General features: G+C 42.0%; 1 non-coding gene across 1 annotated transcript; it reads left to right on the forward strand.

Moving 5' to 3' along the window:
• The first annotated feature begins 17,646 nt into the window (after positions 1-17,646).
• Positions 17,647-17,752, forward strand: LOC141609817 (small nucleolar RNA R71). Its single transcript, XR_012527726.1, has one exon. It is a non-coding gene; the product is annotated as a small nucleolar RNA R71 (small nucleolar RNA).
• The last annotated feature ends 607 nt before the right edge of the window (positions 17,753-18,359 follow it).

Below are 18,359 nucleotides of genomic sequence, written 5' to 3' on the forward strand. Positions count from 1 at the left end.
GGGTAATTTTCTTGGATGGCTCAAGAAGGTTAACTTCATCGGTCTTGCTAGTGGAGCCGTATGAAAGACTTGTTGAGCCTTGATATCCTCGACCTACCGTTTTGGACAAGGGCCCTTTACGGATATCATCTTCTATCCTTGTTCCTAGTACGGTTAAGTCCTTGAAAGTTTTGATGTTTTAATATCTTAAATGATTGGCATAGATGGGTTTGAGATTATCTACGAACTTTTCCAAAAGGGTAGCCTCATCTGGGCGTTCAACTAGTTGGGTACTAGTCTTCCTCCACCTACTAAGGAAGTCGGTGAATCCTTCTTTGTCATTTTGGGTAAGAACCTCTAGAGTGCGCATGTTAACTTGGATCTCGGCATTATCCGCATATTGCTTAGCAAACTCGATCGCTGCATCTTCCCAAGTAGCGATTTTCTTGTGTTCTAAAGAGTAGAACCATTGCTTTGGGATGGTGTCAAGAGATGAAGGAAAGATCCTTAAGAACATCTGGGGTTTGATGCCTTTGATAGACATGTAATCCTTGAAGGCACGGATGTGGTTCAAAGGGTTTTCATGCCCCTTGAATTTAGGGATATCCGTCATATTGAAGTTGGTTGGCAATTTGGAATTGACGGCCTCGTACTTGTGGTTGTTCTCCCTATAAATGTCATCCCCTTTAAGGTACATCAATTGCTCCTCTAAGTATTGGAGTCTTTTCTCAGCTACATTCATTCCCATGAGAGGATTTTCGTCCTTGGATTCACTCACGAAGTCACCCACTACTTCACTCTCGTGAGGAGGCAATCTCCCCTCTACGGTATAGATCCGGCCCTCGATGGTGTCAAGGCGATCATACACTTGGTCTTGAGTAACTTGGATCTGAGCTAGTGCGGCTAGGATTCGATCATTACCATCTTGAAGTTGGTGGAGGTTCGTGTCACTGGTTCCAGGCATCTTGAAAACTGGATAAAAGATCGATGACGAATCAAAACACGATCGACCATTCTAACACACTTGCAAAGAGAAGAAATGTTTTGACTCTTGAAGTGGGTGTGTGCCACTTGTGTTGAGTGAGCTTTGAAGGAAAGACGAGGTTTTGAAAATGTATATCCTAGTCAACTATAGTGTAGTTGTAGGAGTGGACTCGAAGTGAGGTTTTGAAATGGGCTTGGGCCCGAATTTTGACTCGACAAACGGACAGAGTTTTGACTGGGTTTTGCGCTAATCAATGGCCTTCTTTTCGAAAATTCGTGTTTAAAAAAGGGTTTTGATTTTTACAAAAATCGTCATAGTTTCATTTAGAAATGGTGATCACGTAAGGTACAAACATTCATACAAGCATTATAACGGGATGCTGAGTGCGTTTAAAAGGGTTTTGGTTTAAAGAGTGGGTTGCCATACCAAACAATCAAACCCGAAGTCTGTGGAGAGGCTCGTACCAAACAAGAGTAAGGCCGATTCCTAGTCCATTTCCTCAAGTAGTGAAGGTCCTTGATACAAACAAGAGTAAGCATCATGATATGGATGACGTCAATCGTTATCCATCCTTAGGCCCAAATAAGAATTAGGACCGTTTAGACGGGACGATTGGTCGAATGGGTTGGGTTGGGCCTAGGAAGGCCGAATAAAACGGTCTAGGAAGACCGAGTTATGAAAACCGACAATTGTCTTATACAAATAATTCCCTAACCTTGTTCAAGTTTCACCCTTGGCTACACGTAAGTGTATTATCCCCAGCGGAGTCGCCAAACTGTGGACAATGGGGGGCCCACGGGGGTGCTTGGGAGGAAGAGAACAAGCGTTTGCATTTGTTGGAGTCGCCACCAATTTTTATGGGAAATTGGAACCGTTCGAATACCTCGTGTCATGTCAAGACACAAAGTAGAGACATGAACACCAATCAATCGTTACTCTTAGCATTCTATGTCTAGAATGACTCTCGTGGATGCCAATGAACACGGGTGTTCACAGAGATCTGGAGTAAGGGGTGAGGGTACGTATTAGGAAGCTCTTTTGATCGAACACCTAATCCCGCCCGCCTCGATAGCGGCCTCTACTAATGATTAGGGACATCATCTATACTCGATATATCGTCGATTATATGCATGCAATGCAACATCCAAGTTTTAATCCTAACATGTGAGAATTAGACTAAGTCGGTGAACAATTAATTTAGCATACAATTGGGTCGAAGTAGGATTTAACGCTCAATTACATGTGAAGGCATACAAATGATACATACAAATGCGATAAATAAGACAATGATAGAAAACTATAATAAAAATATGATAATTACATCAGGTTTCATTGATTTATGTCGAAAATACCTTTAAAACGGATAATTTGAGAAAAAGAAGAAAAAAAGAATTAACGAACAGATCAGTAGGTGATAATACGGTTAATAGTCAATTATACGTAAGCTAATTAAACTAGGTCAAGCAACAACGGAGTTCAGAGACAGAACTCAACCTGGAACAGGCGCAACAGGACTGCGCCCTTTGAAGAGGCGCAGCAGTTGCTGCGTCTGTTCCAAGGGTGAGTTCTGGCTGTGAAGCCGGAACTGCAAATCGTTAATATTCGTTGGTGATTTTAATGATTGATTACGATACTTACTCGGATGGAAGTGATTATCAGTTTATTTACATGTGAATGAAAGTCATAAAAGCAATAAAACATGGATGAGACGGAATTAAACGGATTAATTATACGAATGAACGATCGATTAATGACATGGGTGAATGAAATAAGCTAAACATGATGAATGAACGATAAATTAATGACGCATACGACAAAAGATAGATGAGAATATATCAATGGTCGAATTCGAGAAACCCGATATGAACGAATCGAATTCCTAGCACCCGGATTGAATATAATGACGAAAACCCGCAAATATTGGTCATAAGGGATTTAAGTCAGATTTAATGATGAATTAGACGTGTTAATGATGAACAATAATATACATGAGATTATTAGACTATTGTATCGAAGAATTAGAGAAAACAAATCAAACAAACAAAAGACGAACGAATTACAGAGGACGAAGGAAGAAGAAAGGAAGCAGGAACTGCGGCAGCCTCATGAAGAGGCGTAGCAGGAACTGCGCTCCTTCGAAGAGGCGTAGCAGTTGCTGCGTCCTTTCTCGACCGTCTGTCTTCTGGAAATCCGTAAAAAAAGAGGTTTTAAAGCACGGTTTTAGAAATCGGTTTCAAAGGTATTTTCGACATAAACCTTACATTAATGATTATACAAAAAGTAAATAACAATAAATAAAAAGGAGATTTACACCCTCAGACTTACATGTTTGACGAAACGAGAAGAACTAAGTTATCGATTAGTGATGCTCGACTCGAATGTAGACGAAAGTGCCCTCGTAAGAGGAAAACGATTAGATTAATTAAGTTGATTGATGTGGAGTTGGTCAAATTGGTCGGTCATGCAAACGAGGCTGGTACTCAGAAGGATCCGAGCTTACGTGGTCGAATGTTCAAGCATGTAGAAGCCAAAAAGTAAGAACAAAGGTCTAGAATGCAAAGGGAGAAGAGAAGGGCGGACATTCGCGTGAGAAATATGAGGAGCGAAGGCTCCTAATTATACTAATCACGTGAAGGAATAGGGTTTCGAACAGTCTTTGGAAGTGAATCTCGGAAAGATATGAAAAAGATACGAAAAATACGCAGAAAAGGACCTGGGAAGAGGCGCAGCAGTCACTGCGTCTCTTGGAAGAGGCGCAGCAGTCACTGCGTCTCTTGGAAGAGGCGCAGCACCTGCTGCGTCTGTTCCCAGGTGGTTTCCTCCTGCGGAAGAAAGATTTCTGTGTTTGAGTTATAGAAGGACGGAATAATTTGGTTTTCCTTAATATCTTGTATGAATATTCTGGGAAATTGTTTACCAAAGAATAAAGATTGTGAAATAATTATAAAATATGGAATAGAAATATCCGGAACATTCCAGAACATTCCGACTCGGGATTTTACGGTCATCAGAAAATGAAGACGGTTTTAGGCTCGGACTCCAAATGTACTCTAATTACTGTCAAAACGACCGTATCGGCACGTAGATGACAACTATGAGGTAGACATTAATATTTGAGCAATCACTTGACGACAAACTTACAAACTGTCACAAATCGTTCCGCGTAGCAAACATGCGGCCCAATCATCACCGGGTGGTTTGCGAGAGGTGCAGAAATGAGGTATCTACACTTCATAAATTCAAAAAACGAGTAATCAATGATAAAGTAAAGGGAGAAAATCGTCAATTGAAGCAATTAAACAGAAAACCCCAATTTATCAGTCGAAAATTTGACTATCATGAACCCTAATTCCCCATTACTTCATAAATGGAAAAATTAAAACAATTAAACAACAACAAAGTAAAAGAAATACTTACTTGATAATAAGACCCACAAACTAAGCAGAAAATCGACTAAAAATGATGCAAATGGCGATTTTTCGAACAGAAAACCGCAAACCCTAATTTCTTCAATTGACCATGTAAACAAGCAAAATCAAAGGGTAAATTAGGGGGCAAAATGTCGGATTAATTGCAAAGAATAGATTGTAGGTGTCTGATTTGGTAATGGGCAAAGATTTAGAGGGGATTTGGGGTTTGTCGCACAAATGAGGACGAAGAAATGAGGAAATAAGAATAAAGGAATGAAAATAGGAAGTTTAAGAGTTACTTCTTGCGCGGGATTTTCACTTTCACTCGATCGAGTGATTTTAAATCCCTCGATCGAGGATTCTGGTCTTCATTCCTCTCGATCAAGTAAAATTATACTCGATCGAGTACTCCCTCTTTGGGCTGTTTCGATCGAGCACTTTGGAACCTTTCGATCGAGTACTTTCCTGCAATTTCCCCTCGATCGATTACAAAAAAAAAATACTCGATCGAGTGCTTTTCCTCGTGTATGTCATCGAAAATGCGTATAATCTCTCCAAACCTGCATAAAAACACTCGCAAAAATATCCCGATATACCAAATCACAAAAATGACAGTCTATAGTCTTTCTAACTACGATAAAAATTGTCTAAATTCTAATAGTCCTAAAAAACGCAATAAAGAAATTCAACGGAAATTTAGAAATAGTTTTTACAAATTGTTACATGGGGCATTCCCCGCTCATTTCTCAAGACAATTCAGTAGCCCAACGGAGGGCTTCTGACTGGAGGACGTCCCTTCAGCATCCTTGACCGTCCTCTTTGTTGGGCCCAGAATTATCATGCCTGACCTGACAGAGGCCAAGCAATAACCAAAACCAAGTTCCAAGCTAAAGACACCTGAAAGCAGGCGTTTATCAATTATGGATAGGCACCAACCAGGAGTTGATGAAAGGCAGGCAATAGCTAACCAGCGGGAGAACAAGTCAGGCACAAGAAAATGCTGAACAGGCACAACAGGCAAGAACCAGGCAGTTTACATATGCTCCCTACAAACAAGGAAGACCAATTCAAGAGGAAAAGATGTGAAAAATAGTCAAAGGCAACGGATGAATAAAGGGCAACCACCTTCGGGTAAATAGGGCACAAGCCCTATTTACCAGGAAACCCTAAAACGGTAGCAAAGGAGACTTGAAAAGCGAGTATAAATACAAGAGAAGATAAAATCAGAAGACACACACTCTTACTCTCACTTATATTCTTGTACTCTTAATAAATATAATTTAGCCTGTCACGCCTGATATACCAATACTCTGTCAGGATATCAAAGATCATAGTAACAATCACTCATGGCTTGGTGTCCGTGGTTTTTTCCCTTATTCCCAGGGTTTTTCCACGTATAAATCCTTTGTGTCCTTATTTATTATTTATTCTTTTATTTAACAATAATAGTCAGGCAGATTGTTTGAGTTAGATCACCCTACACATAAACCCCTGGCAGGACATTCTTATTCAGTGAAATCCCTGCCAAAACAATTGGCACCCACCGTGGGGCATCTAGCTCAAAAATAATCAAAACCCATAACTAAACACCACAAAAAACTTGAGAAATGGCAGGAGATAGCGTTGAGCAACAACTGGCTTCCGCCAAACAACAATTATTGGAAATGGAACAGTTGAAACAAAAAATGGCCCAGGCTGAAGCAGAAGTTGCAAAATTGAAAGAATCAGAATCCAGCCTGAAACTAAAGCTGGGAGAAAAAGCTTCAGGATCAAAGTTGAAAGTTCAGCCTGGCACACCATTCTCCTCAATCATCAGGAACATTGATTTCTCTAATCTTGGCACTCCTACTCAACCAAAGTCCAAAAAAGGAGAAGAAACAGACTCGGAGGAATTCCAAAATGAAGAAACCTCACCGGATCAGACCAACACAGCCATCATGATGGCTATGCTCCAGGAAATCCAAAAACTCCATGAAAGATTTGAGAAGATTCCAGGAGTTCCTACCCCAATTGAAGAAGCAAATCCAGAAAGTTATGCTGATTCACCCTTTGTGGATGAAATATCAAAAATAGACCTGCCAAAGAAATTTGTGGTTCCCTCAATGAGAATCTATGATGGGACCACAGATCCACAAAATCATGTTGCCTATTACAAGCAAAGGATGCTGGCAGCATCAATTCCCAGTAAACTACGCCAAGTCTGCATGTGTAAAGGATTTGGAACAACCCTGAACGGACCTGTCCTGCAATGGTACATAAACCTGCCAAATGGAAGCATCAAATCCTTTGCACGACCTGGTCAATTCTTTCAATCATCGGTTTGCAAGAGAGAAACTAGAAAAGAGATCCAAAGGACCTATACAGATTAAACAAAAGCCTGGAGAATCAATCAGATCCTACATGATAAGATTCAACAAAGAAAAGGTTTCAATCCCCGATGTGATGTTGAACAAATGTGGAAGCTTTCGCAAGGGTTACCCCCGGACAAAGGACTTCTATGACGCAATGACCATAAAACCTTGTCATACCTTTGAAGTTGTCTAGGCATTAGCCATAGGCTATATCAGCCGAAAAAGACAAAGGCTACAAGGCGATAAATGCCGACAAAGAATTCAGATATGACAAAGTCAACAGAAAAAGTTCTAACCATAGAGGAAGCAGTTCCAGACCATCTCCTTACACAAGACCTGACAGATCAGAAGTCAACTATACACATGAACAATGAGGTAACTCCTATACTCATCCTCCTATCCAAGAATATAACTTCTCTGTTGACATTGCAGGACTGATCAAAAGACTTGACCATATGGGAAACATTGTCAAGAGGTCAAAGAAGTCAGACAACCCCAACCCATGGAAGGATACCACCAAGTGGTGTGAATTTCACATGGATATAGGGCACACAACAGAAGAATGCCTGGGACTGCGCAGACAAGTAGCTTACCTGCTAAAGAAAGGATATCTGAAAGACATGATGCCAACAAAGAGCAGGGAAGATGATGGAACAAGAAGGAACACAGAAAGGCAACAACGTGACTTGCCCCCTGCACCACCCATCTATGAAGTCAAATTCATCAATGGAGGATCAGAAATTTGTGGCCTGACCAGTTCAACTGCAAAGAAAATTGCCAGGGAGTCAAAAATGAAATCTCCTTTTAAACCTAGCAATTTAGCTCAAATTACTTTTGACGACAGTGATATGCAGGGCATTCCAGACATCCACCATGACAGCCTGGTCATCACCATGCAAATAGGAACCGCACGTGTCATGAGAATCCTTGTAGATGGAGGCAGTTCAGTGAACCTGATCATGCTTGATGTCCTTAAGGCAATGAAGATTGATGAAAGCCAAATCATAAAGAAGTCTAATGTCCTGGTAGGATTCTGTGGAGAAACAAGGAACACACTGGGATAAATAAACCTGCCCACATATGTGGAAGGGGTATCCTCATATGAAAGATTTGGAGTCCTGGACTGCCTGTCATCCTATAACGCCATACTAGGAAGACCATGGATCCACAACGTAAGGGCCATACCCTCCACCTATCACCAGTGCATCAAGATACCAACATAATGGGGAGTAGCAACCATAAAAGGTGAACAAAATTCTGCCCAGGAATGCTATACTGAGTCACTGAATCCTTCCAAGGCAGGTAAGTCTCTCGCCTAGCAATTACAGTACCCTGTCAGGACAACTCATATGGCAGAAACTAAAATGGAAACAGATCAAGTAATTTTAGACCCTGACTATCCTGACAGGCATGTATTGGTAGGATCTGATGTCCCTGACAACATCAGGCCAGAATTAGTAAGTTTTCTCAAAAGTAAATCTTCATGTTTTTCCTGGTGACATTTTGATATGACTGGTATAGATGCCAACGTTATTACACACAAACTAAATATAGACAAGTCTTATAAGCCTGTCCAACAGAAAAGACGAAAATTTGCCGCTGAACGAAATGCTATTATTAATGAAGAAGTGGACAAACTATTGGATATGGGGATGATAAGAGAAGTCATGTACCCTGACTGGCTAGCCAATGTAGTGGAAGTACAAAAGAAGAATGGCAAGTGGAGAATTTGTGTAGATTACACAAACCTCAATAAAGCCTGTCCAAAAGATCCATTTCCACTCCCACACATAGACGTAATGGTGGATGCTACAACAGGGCATGAACTCCTAACATTCATGGATGCCTCAAGTGGATTTAACCAAATCAAGATGCACCCATCTGACCAGGAACATACTGCATTCATCACGGAAAGAGGCATATACTGCTACACAACAATGCCCTTTGGCCTGAAAAATGTAGGGGCAACATATCAACGCCTGGTCAATACAATGTTCAAGGACCAAATAGGTTACACAATGGAAGTCTATATTGATGACATGGTGGTCAAATCAAAGAAGGCTGAGGACCATGTCAGGGACTTGGAAACAACTTTCAAGATCCTGGAAGAATTTAACATGAAGCTTAACCCTTCCAAATGCCACTTTGGAGTCTCTTCAGGCAAATTCCTAGGGTACATGGTGACCAAAAGAGGAATAGAAGCCAGCCCAGAACAAATAAAAGCCATACTGAACTGAATCCCCAAGTCACCAAAGACATTCAAAAGCTGACAGGACGAGTTGCAGCCCTGAATAGATTCATATCCAGATCATCAGAAAGGTGTAAGGCATTCTATGACCTACTCAGGAAAAACAAGGCATTCAAATGGTTGCTTGAACATGAGACAGCCTTCCAAAATCTCAAAACATACCTGATCACACCTCCACTACTTGCCAAACCAGACAAAGGAGAACCTCTGACAATCTACCTATCTCATCACGAGACAACAGTAAGAAAGTGGGGTCCGACTAAAGAAATTGACGGCCAACAACATCCAAATCTACTATGTAAGTAAGAGTCTCCTAGATGTAGAAACCAGGTATGGCTTACTTGAAAAATATGTACTTGCTTTAGTTATGTCCCCGCACCAAACTTCGACCTTATTTTGAAAGCCACCCAATTATTGTAAGAACCAACCCGCCTATCAAATCTGTCTCGAGAAAGCCCGAATTATCGTGCGAATGGCAAAATGGTCGCATAAAATTAGCACCTATGACATAACCTTTGAACCTAGGACAGAATTAAGTCTCGGGCATTAGCAGTCTTCGTGGGTCTGAATTCAAATCCTACCCTAGAACCAGACCTCATAAAAGAGGTCAATCACCTTGACACCCATAAGACAGGACCAGAATGGACCCTACACGTAGATGGGGCAACAAATATGAAAGGCACTCGGCCTAGGACTAGTCCCGAAATCACCACAGGGGAGACCTAATTGCACAGGCTATTAGTTGTGAATTCAAAGTCACAAATAATAAAGTCGAGTATGAAGCCCGATTCTTGGACTAAAGGTATGTATAGAACTCGGTGTAGCAAACCTCAAGGTAAAAACTGACTCTCTCTTAATTTCCAACCAAGTCAAAGAAATATATGCAGCAAAAGATTCAAAAATGATGCTTTATTTAGAATATGTCAAAAATCTTTACAAAAAATTCAAAACCTTTGACATTGACCAAATACCAAGGGACTTAAATACCTGTGTGATGCCCTAGCCACTGGGATCAAACTTCACCCGTGTGTCGATAAAATACCCATTATCCACTTGTTGGAACCAACCATAGAAAGGCCTGATCAAATTTGTCCCATTCAGGAGGATACAACCTCCTGGACCAAACCCTACTAGGATTGGTTCTTACAGGGGATACTCCCTAAAGACAAAAACGAAGCAAGGGCCCTGAAAATCAAAACCTCTACTTATACCATTATCAATAACACGTTGTTTAAAAAGTCTCAGGCTGGACCTTACCTACATTGCCTGGAACCAAATGAAGCCAAACAAGTCATAGAAGATATACATGATGGTTACTGCGGAAATCATAAAGATGGCAGAAGCCTGGCAAGTAAAGTTCTCAGGACAGGCTATTTTTGGCCAACCCTGAGAGCCGATTGCATAACATACAGCTCCAAATGTGAGGCCCGCCAAATCCACTCCCCTTATATCCACCAACCATCAGAGCTACCACATTCCATCTCAGCCCCCTGGCCATTCATGAAATGGGGGATGGACATAGTAGGCAAATTACCACAAGCGCCTGGACAAAACGTTTTCATGCTAGCAATGACTGACTACTTTTCCAAGTGGATAGAAGCAGATTCTTACAGGCAAGTCAAAGAGAAGGATGTCATATCATTCATCAAACGGAATATCATATGCAGATATGGAATACCTTCAGAAATAGTCTGTGATAACGGTACACAATTTGTGGGAAAAAGAACAGCAAACTTCTGTGCACAATGGAATATCAACCTAGTCACATATACACCAGGCTACCCAAAAGCCAACGGTCAAGCAGAATCAAGCAACAAAGTAGTAATCAGTTGCCTGAAGAAAAAGCTAAAAAGGAGAAAAGGAAGATGGGTAGAAGAGCTCCCCTTAGTCCTGTGGGCTGACAGGACTACACCCAAAACCGCCACAGGCCAGACACCATATTCCCTGGTCTATGGCTGTGAAACAGTAATCCCAGCAGAAATTCATGTGCCAACCACCAGAAGCAGCTTGAATACCATAGAGGAGAACAGACCCCTATTGCAAGATAACCTGCTCTTAACTGAAGAACTAAGGGATGCAGCCAAAGTCAGGATAGCCTCATACTAACATGCGCAGAGCTTTGTTACAACAAGAATGTCAACATCAGAATTTTCAAGAAAGGAGACCTGGTTCTAAGAAAAGTCTTCCCCAACACCAAAGAGAAAAATGCAGGCAAACTAGCTCCCACATGGGAAGGACCATATCTAATTGATTCAATAGTAGGACAAGGAGCTTACAGGCTACAAACTTTGGAAGGAGAAATGATCCCCAGATCCTGGAACATTTCCCACTTAAAGTTATTTCATGTTTAATCAAGAGGCAGGTAAAACTATCCACTCCATATATGTGTCAATAGAATCTTATAGGAAAATATATTAGGAATCTGCCTTCCTGCTACGTGCTAAATTGCCTGAAACATGTCTGTTACTTTTAGCTCTGCCTAGGCTTTTTATTCAAATCATTTCTGACCAAATCCTGAAAACTTGTTTCACGCCTTCTTTTTATTTATTATATACTGCATTTAAGGCTTAAACAAATATTCAAGATTGAGGGCCACTCCACCTAACCTGAAAAGCATTCCTGAAATACTCTACAATTTGGCACCTGCCTGCCTGACTTAAAAACTAAACTGAGCTCAGTACATAAAAGACAAGTACAATAGTGGAATAGACCAGACTACTTGTCAAAATAAGCCCTCCTGACAGGCTGAGGGCCATATGCCCTCCTGACCGGCAACCACCCTCATTTTAGAAACAAGCCCTCCTGACAGGCAAACATAGCCACCATTTCCCAAAATACAGGAATGAGGGCCATAAGCCCTCCTGACAGGCATTATTCTAACAGAAAAACGTCAAGTGAATTATTTACAGGTATAAATCAAGCCGGTGAAACAAAGCAAGAGAATCAAGGAGAGAAAACGATATATTTATGCCATAACAAAATGCCTACCCAGAAAAATATCCTTCCTAGGGCAAGAAAACAACTGTTTATCCAGGAACATTCAAAACCCAACACAAAACAAATCTAAAAACCAATTGTTTGTCCAGGGAACATCCCCCCTGGATAGGCCAAAAAATACACAAAACCCCATGAAACAACAAAAGTTAGCCTGCTTTGGAAGCCGTAGCAGAACCAATTCCCTCATCAGCAGCCTCCTCTTCTTCATCTTCACCTCCTTCCCCTTCAGCATCACCTTTTTCCTTGGATGGTGGAGAGTCCACTTCCTCATCAGCATGAAGTTTGCAGAGCTCAGGGTAAGTAGCATTGAGGTTAGCCAACTCCTGGTCAGGATTCCAAAAAGGCCTGACTTCAACAGGCTCCTTCATGGCATCCACACGACCCATGCCGAAGAAATAAAGTGCAGCATCCTTATACCTGGCCTGAACCAGATCCCTCTCCACAGCCAATTCTACATTCACTTTCAACTACTCCTGCATGGCCTGTTTTTCAGCCTTTAACTCTTCCCCGGACAAGATCAAACTTGGCCTCGAAGAGCTTTCGAGCATCCTGACCGATTTCACTTAGAAGATTCCACCACAAACCGAGCCTTCCCCGCCTCATTATCCTCCTTTAAATAATGATTCTCACCTTAGCCATCTCCAACTCACCTTAAACTTTGCACTATCTTTTTTCAAAATCAGACCTCCCAATCCAGGGTACTTTTCAGTCAGGGATCGAATCCAACCGACAAGCGCTCCTCGATGTCATTCACATTCTAACAAAGAAAACACACCCATCTAAGCCACAAAACAAAAAAAATAAACACACAAAAACACCCACATAAAATTAGACAAAATATATACCTCCTGAAGCATGGTGATCAGATTGGCAGCATAGTCCCTAGTACGATACATAGCAGCCAAAGCACAGGCAGAAGAACCCTCTGCCTGATACTGATAATAAGGATCGTCAACCATAAAAGCATGGGCCTGGATTTGTTCTTTAGCAAATTGGACCTCATCCAGCCGAGCCCTAACTCCCCTGGCCTCATGAACCCCTCCTGAAGATTCATCTACTCTTTTCCTCTTCTCACTTCTCAGGACGATCACCTTCATCCACAACCTTCTCATGCGACACCAACTGAACCTCTTGCACAGGCTCCTGAATCTAAACAGCACTATTACTCCCTGTGGCCTCACTACTCTTAGACTTCTTCCCTATGATCTGGGAAACTCCTGCCTTCACCAAGGACAAACCAAAGCTAGCAATCCTGGCAGAAGCCCTGGTGGCTGCACGACGAGGCCCTAAAATCAGCAATATAAACACATGTCTAACACAAGAAACAATAAGACAAAAGAAAGCAAAAACTCACTCCCTGACGAAGAAGCTCCCGAAGCCTTAGCACTCTTTACTGGCTTATACGTACTCAATTTGGCCTTCTTAAAACGAGGCATAGAGGCTAGCCCCAGGCAGGCAGGCCATGCCCTCTCCTCTTCAGGCAACGCCATGAATACTGCTTTTCGGTCAGCCGACCCCTCGGCATCAGGATTGTTCACCCAGTCGTTTACTACAAGAAACAAAGGCAAAGTAAGTAAAATTCCCAAAATATATCATTGCCAAACCAAAATACAATAGAAAAGAAAGTTACCTCCTTCAACAGCTGGATAGTTGAGATAGTCCAGGTCAGGGGCAATTGAATCAGCCTTGATAAACATATAGGTTTGAGCCAATCCCTTGTCATCCCCTGAATCAAAGTTAGTAATCAGGTGAGCCATCTTCGACCTAACTCGAAAGTTAAACCTTCCAGTAGAATTACTCTTCAAATGGAATACGTTCTTGAAGTCATCCAGGGTAGTAACCAACTTGTGCTTAGAACACAAATGCTCAACTGAATGGACAATCTTCCAGACCATTGGCATAAGTTGAAACGGGGGAACCCTGATAGCCCTGATCACCTCACTCATGAAAGGAGAAAGGGGAAGCCGACATCTACCCCTAAATGCCCATTCAAAAATACAGAACCAGCCAGGACTGCCCCAATTAGCCCTGACTGGACCACTCTCAGGGATCCAAACTTCAGCCCCACTGGGAATGAGGCCCCTACCCTTTATATAATGCTCAAAGGCCAGTTTCAACTGATTGGCTTCAAAGAAACAGGCTGCCAATGCCTTAACAGGAGTATATTCAACCCCCTTATATGACATGGACAAAATCTCTGGGGCAGCAACAATTTCCACCACATCATCCGCAGGAATAATATCTGGAACTTTTTCAGCCTCAGCAGGAACCATTTCCACCTCAGCAGGAACCGTTTCTACCTCAACAGGAACCTTCTCAGCCTCGGCAGAAGCCTTGGAAGCTGCCGTCTTTCTCCTACCACCAGCCATATCTTATTTTTTCCTGGAAAATGATTTTTTGCAAAGAGGGAATTTTAGAAAGAGTAAAGAAATTTATAGATTGAAATGTGAAGACAAAACACGGCAAGGCAAGATATTTATAGCCGCAAAACTAAAACGGCTAGGAAAGCAAGTAGATGAGTTTAATCATGACTCTCCTACAGTTTTGTGAACCTACCCTATTTATGACAAAGAGCCGTTATAAGAAGCTGAATCAAACACAAATTCTGACCCGATAAAAGATCCTTGCATGATTCTTTGCCTGGCCCAAATTTTTATCTCCTTATTCCTGGCTAGACCCAATAATGGAATAAGCAGATAAGGGGCAATTGTAGGACCCAAAATTATCCTGCCTGACCTGACAGAGGCCAAGCAATAACCAAAACCAAGTTCCAAGCTAAAGACACCTGAAACCAGGCGTTTATCAATTATGGATAGGCACCAACCAGGAGTTGATGAAAGGCAGGCAACAGCTAACCAGCAGAAGAACAAGTCAGGCACAAGAAAATGCTAAACAGGCACAACAGGCAAGAACCAGGCAGTTTACATATGCTCCCTACAAACAAGGAAGACCAATTCAAGAGGAAAAGATGTGAAAAATAGTCAAAGGCAACGGATGAATAAAGGGGAACCACCTCCGGGTAAATAAGGCACAAGCCCTATTTACCAGGAAACCCTAAAACGGTAGCAAAGGAGACTTGAAAAGCGAGTATAAATACAAGAGAAGATAAAATCAGAAGACACACACTCTTACTCTCACTTATATTCTTGTACTCTTAAGAAATATAATTTAGCCTGTCACGCCTGATATACCAATACTCTGTCAGGCTATCAAAGATCATAGTAACAATCACTCCTGGCTTGGTGCCCGTGGTTTTTTCCCTTATTCCCAGGGTTTTTCCACGTCTAAATCCTTTGTGTCCTTATTTATTATTTATTCTTTTATTTAACAATAATAGTCAGGCGGATTGTTTGAGTTAGATCAACCTACACATAAACCCCTGGCAGGAAATTCTTATTCAGTGAAATCCCTGCCAAAATACTCTTCATTCTCCACGAGCTTGAATTTGAACCAGTAGGAGGAGAATAGTTGACGTCCACGTATGCACGAACTTTCCTCGTCCCTTTATCTTTCACGCCAGCTTTGATGTTTAGATTCCCAATTTGATTGATTTTAATCGCACATTGACCTTTGACAACTCCTGCATCTTTTTCATCTGTACCTGCAGCAAGGAAACCAGACGAATTCTCCTCCTTTTTGCTCTCAATCTGAGGCGGAGGGGTCACAATTGCAGCACAAAATTCCAAATTTTCATCTGGAGTGTCAATATGAGGGTCAGTAGAAGAGAGGGAATTGCAAGGTTGAGCTTGCATAGGAGCCCTGCGAGACTTAGACTGATGGAAAATTAATTCCTCGTCTCCTACCTGAAATGTTAGTGTCTTGCCCCCGACATCTATCAATGCGCGAGCAGTGAATAAAAATGGTCTCCCTAAAATGATAGGGGTGTGAGTGTCCTCGGGAATATCAAGCACTACAAAGTCAACGGGAATAAAGAATGTCCCAATTTTAACAGGTATGTCCTCTACGACACCTAACTGCCGTGATATAATACGGTCGGCCATCTGTGCAGTCATGTTCGTGCAATTAAATTTGGTCAAACCAAGTCTCTTAGCAAGAGACAAAGGTAAGACGCTCACGCTAGCACCAAGATCACATAGCGCGTTATCAATCAAATGGGTACCTATGTGACATGGAATCGAGAAACTACCCGGATCTGACTGTTTAGGAGGTAACTTATTTTGAACTAGGGCAGTCCCCACCTTGGTCAAAGCTACCGTCTCAAAATCATTAATGTGCCTCTTACGCGATAAAATTTCTTTCATAAACTTTAAATAAGAGGGTACCTGTGTCAACAACTCGGAGAATGGAACAGTGACTTGTAAGCTTTTCAGGAGCTCGACAAATTTACTGAACTGTTGATTGGCTGTCGTGCTCTGTAATCGCCTCGGGAAGGGCACGGTAATAGGTATCTCGAGCCCTTTGTTTCTTTCTTCCAACGTCTCAGCTGGTTCAAGCTCCTTATCACTCGATCGGGACTTGTTGCCTCTCGATTGAGTCCTTCCAGGTGAAATATCACTCGATCGAGCATTAGCAGGCTCTCGATCGAGGTCTTCATTAACAGCAGTGTTTGATCGAGCAAAATTACCACTCAATCGAACAGTTTCCTCAGTAATATCACTCGATCGAGTGGTTTAGACTTCTCGATCGAGCTCTTCATTATCCAGTTCACTCGATCGAGTAAGAATTCCTTTCGATCGAGTGATTTCTTCCTCTTTTTTACTCGATCGACCCCTTGAAACTAGTCGATCGAGTATTTTCTTCGTGGTTAACTCTTTTTCAGCAACGGATGACTTTTCATCGTCATTCAATTCCTTCCTCGGGTCTGAAATACTCCTGTCAACAGTTAGTTTTGGTCCTTCATATGAATGACCACTTCTCAAATTAATCAAATTCACCGTCTTGTGCAGATTCTTATCAGCTTGAGATGGCAAATGACCTTGTTTCCTCGTGGACTGGTTCGCGGCTAACTGAGCAACTTTAGTTTCAAGTGACTTGATGGATGCTTCTTTCTATTGGTCACTTAGTTGCCATTGCTTTGTCAACGACTGCAACATTGTCTTTAACTTAGATAACTTACATACCCCACCTGAAGATGATGCGCCTGGATTCGGTGGAAGAAAGGAATGAGGCTTTTGAAAGCCTTGTTGAGCCTTATGAGGAGGGACATATGGTTAATGCTGCTGCAGTGGAGGAGTGGGATTGAGCACATTTTGACTCGTCCACCTCAAATTGGGATGGATAGCCCCTTGATTGTTGTAATAAGAACCCCCTCCTTGTATGTATTGTTGAAAACCAAGGACATGTTCTTTCTCAGTAAGACAGTCAATAGAAGTATGACCGTCATCTCCTTCACATCTCTCACAAATGATAGTTTCCCGTCTAGTCAACAAATGAACCGTTTGTGGCTCCCCATCAGATTGCAGCTCCAATCTATCAAAACGGGCATTCATGGCTTCCAGCTGAGCCACAACTGCCTTATCAACTGAATGGACTGTTCGAATACCGTCCCGTGGGTTCCCATATTCAGCACAATGGGTCGCCATCTTCTCAATAATGCCCCATCCCTTATTGTCATCAATGTTTTTCTGAAATCTTCCATTGGATGAGGCGTCCAGAATAGCTCTATGGTCATCATACAACCCATTATAAAATTGGTTGCATAAAAACCATTGATCAAAACCGTGATGAGGAAGAGACCTCACCAATTTCTTGAATCGACACCAAGCTTCATAGAATGTCTCATCAGGTGCATGCTTGAAGCTTGTAATCTTTCCCCTCAGCTGATTAGTGCGGTGTGGAGGAAAGTATCTTTTATAGAAGGCAAGCGCAAGAGTCTCCCAGTTGGTGATTCGAGCAGCTGTACGGTCAAGATCGGTCAAGCACTCACAGGCTGAGTCAGTCAGAGAAAAAGGTAAGAGCACCTCCTTAATCTTGTCTTGAGTTACTCCCTTTGTAGCGGGAATAGTAGAGCAATAATCAGTAAAGACCTCCATATGCTTCCTTGGGTCTTCACCCACCACACCCCTATACAAGTTCCTCTCCACCAGATTTATGTAAGACGGTCGGATGTCAAAAGTGTTACCGTCCTCAGTCTGGAGGTTAAAACCTTTAGGAATAGAGGATGCTTTAGGCTCCGAGTGACTTGCAATGTCCTGCATCTTTACTGGTTGGTTAGCAGAAATGAGATTATCTTCTCCTAAAGATTGATCTTCTGCAAATAGAAAATGTTGTAGCTCGGGTTCGAAAGTACTCAAGTCTTCCTTTCGACGTTCTCTTTGCAGACGGAGTCTATGCCTAAATAGTCTCTCTGGCTCAGAATCAGCTGAACCTAACTCCGACATGTTTAACCTGGGCATACACAACACTGAAAGAGATAAATGAGAACTGTC

This window comes from Silene latifolia, chromosome 10, assembly GCF_048544455.1.
Source record: "Silene latifolia isolate original U9 population chromosome 10, ASM4854445v1, whole genome shotgun sequence".
NCBI lineage: Eukaryota > Viridiplantae > Streptophyta > Magnoliopsida > Caryophyllales > Caryophyllaceae > Silene > Silene latifolia.